This window comes from Pristiophorus japonicus, chromosome 15, assembly GCF_044704955.1.
Source record: "Pristiophorus japonicus isolate sPriJap1 chromosome 15, sPriJap1.hap1, whole genome shotgun sequence".
In the NCBI taxonomy this organism is placed as follows: Eukaryota; Metazoa; Chordata; class Chondrichthyes; family Pristiophoridae; genus Pristiophorus; species Pristiophorus japonicus.
In genome coordinates this window covers 93,630,707-93,638,403 of record NC_091991.1, presented here as the reverse complement: position 1 = coordinate 93,638,403, position 7,697 = coordinate 93,630,707, and the positions used below count along the sequence as shown (strand labels likewise).

Below are 7,697 nucleotides of genomic sequence, written 5' to 3'. Positions count from 1 at the left end.
ACCATTGCACACCAGCCACCACACGGGCTTGACAGAGCTAGGTCTCGGTCCAGTAGCAAGGGTTAACCAAGACGACTGGAGACCAGCTCTGCTGCATGGACCTAGTGCGCACACATATCGCAGTGTGGGCTGGCCCGTGCTGCCCCTGGGCCCTCGCCTCTTCTGGGCCCCGATCACGTCCCTCTACAATCTCTCAGCGTTCCTTCACCCCGACCTCGCCGCTCCTGCAGTACCCGCCCACGCTCCAATCACTGCCCTGGACCTTGATGATGTCACTCTTCGCTGCTGTTGCTCTCCTGCTCCAGCACATGCTGCTCCCTGGGGTGGTATGCTGACACGCTGCTCCTTCTGCCATCGGAGCAGGCCGGTGAGCGGAAGGAGCAGCGTGGCAGCCTAGTCTAGATGTAACAAACTCATGGATAAGGGTTTCAGCAGCAGATGAGCTGAGGCAGAGGCAGAGTCAAGCGATGTTAGAGAGGTGGAAGTAGGCGGATCTAGGGATTGTGCAGATAAGTGGTCGGAAGCTCGTCTCGCTCAAATAGGACATCAAGGATGCGAACAGTCTCTGAGTTTGTGGCGGGGACCAAAGACATTAGCTTCAGTTTACCCAATATTTAATTGGAGGAAATTTCTGCTCATCCAGAACTGGATGTTGGACAAGCAGCGTGACAAATCAAAGGCAGTGGAGGGGTCGAGAGGTAGTGCTGGGTGTCGTTAGTTTTTATGCGCAACCTGATGGATGATATCACTGAGAGGCAGCATGTAGATGAGAAATAGGAGGGGGAGAGGATAGATCCTTGGCCCCTCCTATTTGGTGGTGAGGGTGTAATTGTGCAGATCGGTAGCTGCAGAAATGTGGTGAATGCAGGGCCAAAGGCCGGACAGTTGGGGTTTTGAAAGTGCAGTTGTACGCGACTTGGGGAGAGTTTTATTCCAAGGGAGGACCCAGAAGGAAATAGGGTTGGGAGGGGCAGGGGGATGTGAGTGGAGAGATATACATGGAAATGATCAGAGATGGCCTTATCTATGATTAACACACATACACATACTCACCAGTCATGCTGTCAGTTGAACCCAGGCTACCGATTTAGTTACTACCAGTCTGTGGCTTTGTTACAAAGACAATTCTAGGCCCGTAATTCGCTACAGTGGTGATATTGGCTCCGGACTCCACACGTTAGACATTGATGGCTCCCTGATCCTTCGGTGGTGAGTTTGCACTGCAATTTGCTGGAAAAATAATTATAATCCGCGCCGCTAAATGCTCAACATTACTTATAAAATGCTCAAACGATCAGCAGCAAGAGCAGACTCTGTGAACCATGGCCTGATACTTGTGGGTGTTGACATTGTAATTAAGGCTTGTTTGCTTAGGAATATAGAAACAGGAGTAGATTTTAACTTAAACCTGGTCCGCCATTCAATTAGACCATGGCTGATCTGTATCTTTAATTCCATCTACCCGCCTTGGTTCCAGATCCCTTAATACCCTTGCCTAACAAAAATCTCTCTCTCCCAGTTCTGATATTTTCAAAGCCTCAACAGCTTTTTGGGGGAGAGTTCCAGATTCCCACTACCCTTTGTGTGAAGAAATGCTTCCTGACATCACCCTTGAACAAACTAGCTATAATTTTAAAGTTATGCCCCTTGTTCTGGACGCCCCACCAGAGGGAATAGTTTCTATCAAATCCTTTAATCATCTGAAACACCTCAATAAGATCCCTTTTGATCTTCTATATTCAAGGAAATGCCAGCTTAGCCTGTGCAACTGTTCCCATAATTTAACCCTCTTAGATCCGGTCATTCTGATGAATCTGCACTGCTCATCCTCCGAGGCCTTCCTGAGGTGCAGTGACCAGGACTGAACGCAGTGCTCCAGATGGGGTCTAACCAGAGCTTTATACAACTATAACATAACTTCTATCCTTTTGTATTCCAGCCGCATTGAGATAAAGGCCCACATTCCATTGGCCTTTTAAATTAATTTTTGTACATGTCCACTAGCTTTTAGTGATTTCTGTACTTAGACCCATAAATATCTCTGCTCACCCACAGTTTCTGGTCTCTCACCATTTAGAAAATACTTTGATCTATCTTCCTTGGGTCCAAAGTGGAGCACTTCATACTAACCCACGCTGAACTCCAGCTGCCACAGTTTTGCCCACTCACGGAATTTATCAATGTCCCTTTACTTTTAATCACAATTCTGAAAGTGCCAAAATGTGAAGGCAGCGAACTATTTCATTAACAAACCCTCTAGTTACACATGCAGCAAATCTATGTATTTTTTGAAGGAAAAAGTGGTACCAATGCAAGAATTTCTTTCATTCTCACCTGAGAATGTTTTATCTGGCACCAAGAGGACTTTCACGTTATAAATAATTTGAATTGTTAAACTAATATCCCCCATGCATCTTCTGACTCACAACGTGACATTCTGATGCCATAAAACCCCTTGCTTAACGAGGTGTAAACTTTAACTAGGAAATGCCCAACTGATCGACAGTGAGAGCAGACTCTGAAACGTGGCCTGTTATCTGTGGTCATTGACATTCGACTTGTGACTAAAGCTCATTTTTAATTCTCCGTACAGTGCCGATGTTTAATCACAATTCTGACAGCCTCAAAAACTGGACAAATCCAAGAAATGAAGGCAGCTAACTTCAGATTCGAACTGCATTGTTACCGTAGCCATATTATCTTCACATTCTCTGGAGGTATAGTTTAATGCTGGACTACCTTATTATTTATCAACTTTAAATACATGTGGGGTAGTTGCTTATAAAATTTATAACTTAAAAAGCTTTATAATTAGAAACATAGACCTGTTTGGTGCAGTGTGTTTGGGTGAAGTGTGTGAGTTAAAAAATAAAACATTGGATATGGCCCAAAAATGGGCGGAGTCACGGGCCAGCGCTATTTCCCTGCGCCTGCTCAAAGTGGTACTGGCAGCACGCAAAATTTGTGCTGTCTGTTCATTATAATGATTGGAACGCTGAACTCAGTGCTAAATGTGCTGCTGATTGGCTTAATGCTGAACATGGGGGCCAATATCAGATGCAGTCTAATGGCCAACAAAGTTTACCCAAGCTCTCTACACTACTTAAAGGGGAGATATGCCTCATTTGTGGTGGCTGGTGTGCAACGGCCACCACAAGTTAAAAAAAAACACGCATAGGCATCTTCCACCTTTCAAGATGAAGTTCGGGATCTGGAATATTAGGTCCTTTATTGAAACACCTATGAACTCATCCTTTTTGGTGTGGAAACAAGTCATCCTCAAGTCGAGGGACTGCCTATGATGATGATGCCTCATTGTCAATGTGGATAAAGACATGGCACAGCAACCAAGTGAGCAAGCAAGAAGGTTCTCAAATGCTGCACTAGAGGCCTTGGTTCTGTGCATTGAAGGTGGGCAGTCCTGTTCCCACAGAGAGGCAGGAGGCCATCCAAGGCCACTTGCAGAAGGCTGTGGGAGGAGATAGCTGACTCTGTCACACTCACCAGTGTGATCCCAAGAACCTGGATCCAGTGCCGGAAAAGGTTTAATGACCTCACACGACCGGTCAAGGTGAGTAAAGGCTTCAGCAAATGCCATTTCCCACCATCTGCACCACAAGCCTCACACAGTGCTCAATGCACCACACCTACAAATTATCTCTAACAATCACCACTCACACCTCACAACCATGGCTTCACTTCACCCTCACAACCTTACTACTGCTGCAATACTTACAACCACATTTCATACTGCCAGCCATTCAACCATGGCAGGCACATCAACCAAAAACACTGCACCACACTCACTGACACACATCACCCAAACACACCACCACACTCACACATCACCCAAACACACTGCACCACACTCACTGACACACATCACCCAAACACACCACCACACTCACACATCATCCAAACACACTGCACCACACTCACTGACACACATCACCCAAACACACCACCACACTCACACATCCAAACACACTGCACCACACTCACTGACACACTTCACCCAAACACACTGCACCACACTCACTGAAACACATTACCCAAACACACCACCACACTCACACATCCAAACACACTGCACCACACTCACTGACACACTTCACCCAAACACACTGCACCACACTCACTGAAACACATTACCCAAACACACCACCACACTCACTCACACATCCCCAAGAACACTGCACCACACTCACTGACACACATCACCGAAACTCACTGCCCCACACTCACTGACACACATCACCGAAACTCACTGCCCCACACTCACTGACACACATCACCGAAACTCACTGCCCCACACTCACTGACACACATCACCGAACTCACTGCCCCACACTCACTGACACACATCCCCAAGAACAGTGCACCACACTTACTGACACACATCACCCAAACACACCACCACACTCACTCACACATCACCCAAACACACTGCACCACACTCACTCACACTTCACCCAAACATACTGCCCCACACTCACTCACACTGTCCCACACTCACTGACACACTTCACCCAAACACACTTCCCTTTCTCTTACAGACAAAATTGGCACAAAACAGAAGGAAGCAACAGCAGATGAGAGGTGGCCAGAACCTCACAGACCTGGAGGAATCGGTGCTTGAAATTATTGCAGGGGCAGTGACAGAGACCATGGCCAGTGGAGAAGTTGAAGGCGTTGCTAATAATGATGGTATGGTCATACCTAATGCTTCTTCCTACATTCCACTTGTCCCTCATCCCACAATCTCTCCTCACTTACAGGCTGCTGATGGTGTAAGCATGCATATGTTGCTTCCCCCCACAACGCGACCTTTTTGCCTTTCTGCTTTCAGATATCCAAAAACTGCCAGCAACCCAGCTTATTCCTCATGTTGCCCAAACTGGAGGAGGAGACAAAGAGACTACACCGGCACTACATCTGACACTCGCAGACGCTAGCTCAGAAAATGGCACTGCGTGGAATTTTGTGGGTAGTATAGAGGCGGGATCTGCACATGGTGAGGCACCAGGCACGAGTGGGCTGCAGCCAGGGCAGGGGAAGATGGTAGCTCAAGTGCCAGCTCCCTGGAGGGTGAGTTTGTGCACAAGTTCTGCTACGCAGGACTCAGATGATGACCTTGATGGGGCAGTCTTCAAGAGAAGGATGATGGGCATGCATAAGGCAATGCTAGGTGCAATGGCAAGCCTGCCAGAGAACTTTTGTCGGTGTCAAGAAGCATGGGGGAGTCTACCTCCAACATTGAATAGGGCTTTGCAGAGCTTGGAGTCCACGATTTCCAGGATGCAAATGATGGTCAACTACAGGAGAGACCTTGTGGACCCAGCCATGATGCTGCGTGTGATGCAACACAAGCAGAAGTGACCCAACATCTCGGGGTGCTGTCACGCAAGCACACACTGCTGCCATCGTTGCTCGGTTTACGAATGTTGTCGCAGTACTTTGCTTACAAATACTTTTTGAAATCTAATGGGGCTATGTTCCTTCCCCCACTCGGTCTGCAGTTGATCTCTCCCAGTCTAAGTTGTCTCCCTTTTGTCTGACGTGAATGGTTCTTTCTGCTCTTTGAGGGCGCGCACCGTTTTTTTGTTTCAATTGTCGGCTGACTCCTGGGTCGGCCCGACAATCGCGGCAGCTGGCTCGGCAGGACGCCAACAGGCAGCCCGGCATTCCCTCCTGGGTGCCAGGCCGCTAGCCCAGCCGAACCCCTCCCTGGTAGCCCAGTGGGCTCCATGGAGCCCTCACAGCATCCCTCCCCTTAAAGTAAAGTGAAGGGGAGGGACGTTCCGACGCATCCGTGCCACAAACATCAGAAACAAGCATCAGGTGGGGTGTAAACGGGCTGCCGATTGGGCATCGCACGTTCTGTGACACCGCTAGGGTCACCGAATCTGGTTGGACATCTCCTCGCACTGCCCCTCTCTCACACTCTCGCCATTGGTCGTCTATCTGCATGACACACCATTTTCCCATTCCGCAATTGGAAAGTGAACAGACTCTTCATGACCTAATTGGATGATGCTGGACTGTCAATAAACAGCCTTTTCCCCCAACTCCTATATTTTTATAAGTAATAAACAAAAGTGAAGAAAATAGATTTTTTAAGCCTATTTTTCTTGGGCTGCCTACAGCAGTACCCTGGAGAATAACCTTCAATTTTTGGAGAGGCCAGGCCAATCCTGAAGGCATGGCAACACTAGGTCCTGCCGAAGTTTAATTTCTATCCCAATGTGTCCAGATAAGCTTTGCTGAATGTGGCCAGGATATCAGACCAGGATCACCATATATCAGCATCATCATATCGAAACGAGGGTGACTTGCTTCCACACCAAAAAAGGATGAGTTCACAGGTGTCCCAATGAAGGACCTAATATTCCAGGTCATGAACTGCATCCTGAAGGGTGGAAGATGCCTGTGCGTAGATTTTTTTAACGTGTGGTGGCCGTTGCACACCAGCCACCACACGGCTTGACAGAGCAGGTCTTGGTCCAGTGGCAAGGATTACCCAAGACGACTGGAGACCAGCTCTGCTGCACGGACCTAGTGTGCACACATATCTCAGTGTGGGCTGGTCCGTGCTGCCCCCGGGCCCGAACTCACGCCTCTCCTGCGTCCCGATCACATCCCTCCAGTCTCTCGCCGCTCCTGTTGTATCTGACTATGCTCCAATCACCGACTTGGACTTTGATGACGTCCCTCTTCGCTGTCATCGCAGTTTGTGCTGCTCCCTGAAGTGGTCTCCACACTGCTCGTTGCTCCTTTTATGGCCCCGACCAACCACTTGTGTTCTCACGCAGGTAGGGGCCTCCACGCTGCTCCCAGGCTGCTGCTCGCCGCTCCTGGTGTTCTCACACAGAGAAGTATTTAGGTTGGTATGGTTACTCCTTTGTAGAATGCCTAGCCTGTCGATACCCCTTTGCAGATTTACTCCATTTGCAGTGCACGGCCAGAGAATTGGAGGAGCAGCTTTTCTGATTATACTTCCAAACACTGGATTCAGAAGCAACTGCACTTACGCCTGAGTCAGAAGGTTGTGGGTGCAACCACACTCTCTGATTTGAGCACACAAACTGACACTGCAGCGAAGGGAGAGCAGCTTTGTTGGCAGTGTCGTCTCTCAGGTTAAAGATTCCACGGCACTGTTTCAAGAAGAATAGAGAGTTCTCCGGGTGCTCTGGCCAACGTCGCCAAGACAGATTAACTGGTCATTCATTTGTGGGGTGATCCTGTGAGCAAGGTGGCTGCCACACTCGTCCATATATAATGTGAGTTTGAGACCCATGATCTAATTGCCCTGCTGCCTGTTTTCCAGTTTAAGTACAAATATTTCTCACATTCCCTTTACAGTTAAAAAGCTAGTGAGCCGGAGTGGTCCATACTTACCGACACCTACGACTGCGAGTTTCCTTGCCCAGATTGGAGGGTGTGAAGAAATATTCCACAAGGTGTGCAACGATTGCAGTGCCTCCCGGCCTATTAAACAGCAATGAAACTAAGTGCTGCAGACTGCTAAGGCTTTTGATTCTCACTAAATTAGCTGTCTGTTACACAACTGAGTATCGGAGATCAGCTTTCCCCAGCTTCCCAAACCTTATGGATCCCTTCATTTGAACCCAAGAAGTCAAGGCCAAGAAAAGGCCATTCTTAACTCTCCCATCTTGGTGGCCATTTGGAAAATCACT

General features: G+C 48.3%; 1 long non-coding RNA gene across 1 annotated transcript; it reads left to right on the top strand.

Moving 5' to 3' along the window:
- Positions 1-992: 992 nt before the first annotated feature.
- Positions 993-7,492, top strand: LOC139281561 (uncharacterized). The gene is made up of 3 exons (XR_011596890.1): positions 993-1,209; positions 2,594-2,717; positions 7,363-7,492. It is a non-coding gene; the product is annotated as an uncharacterized lncRNA (long non-coding RNA).
- The last annotated feature ends 205 nt before the right edge of the window (positions 7,493-7,697 follow it).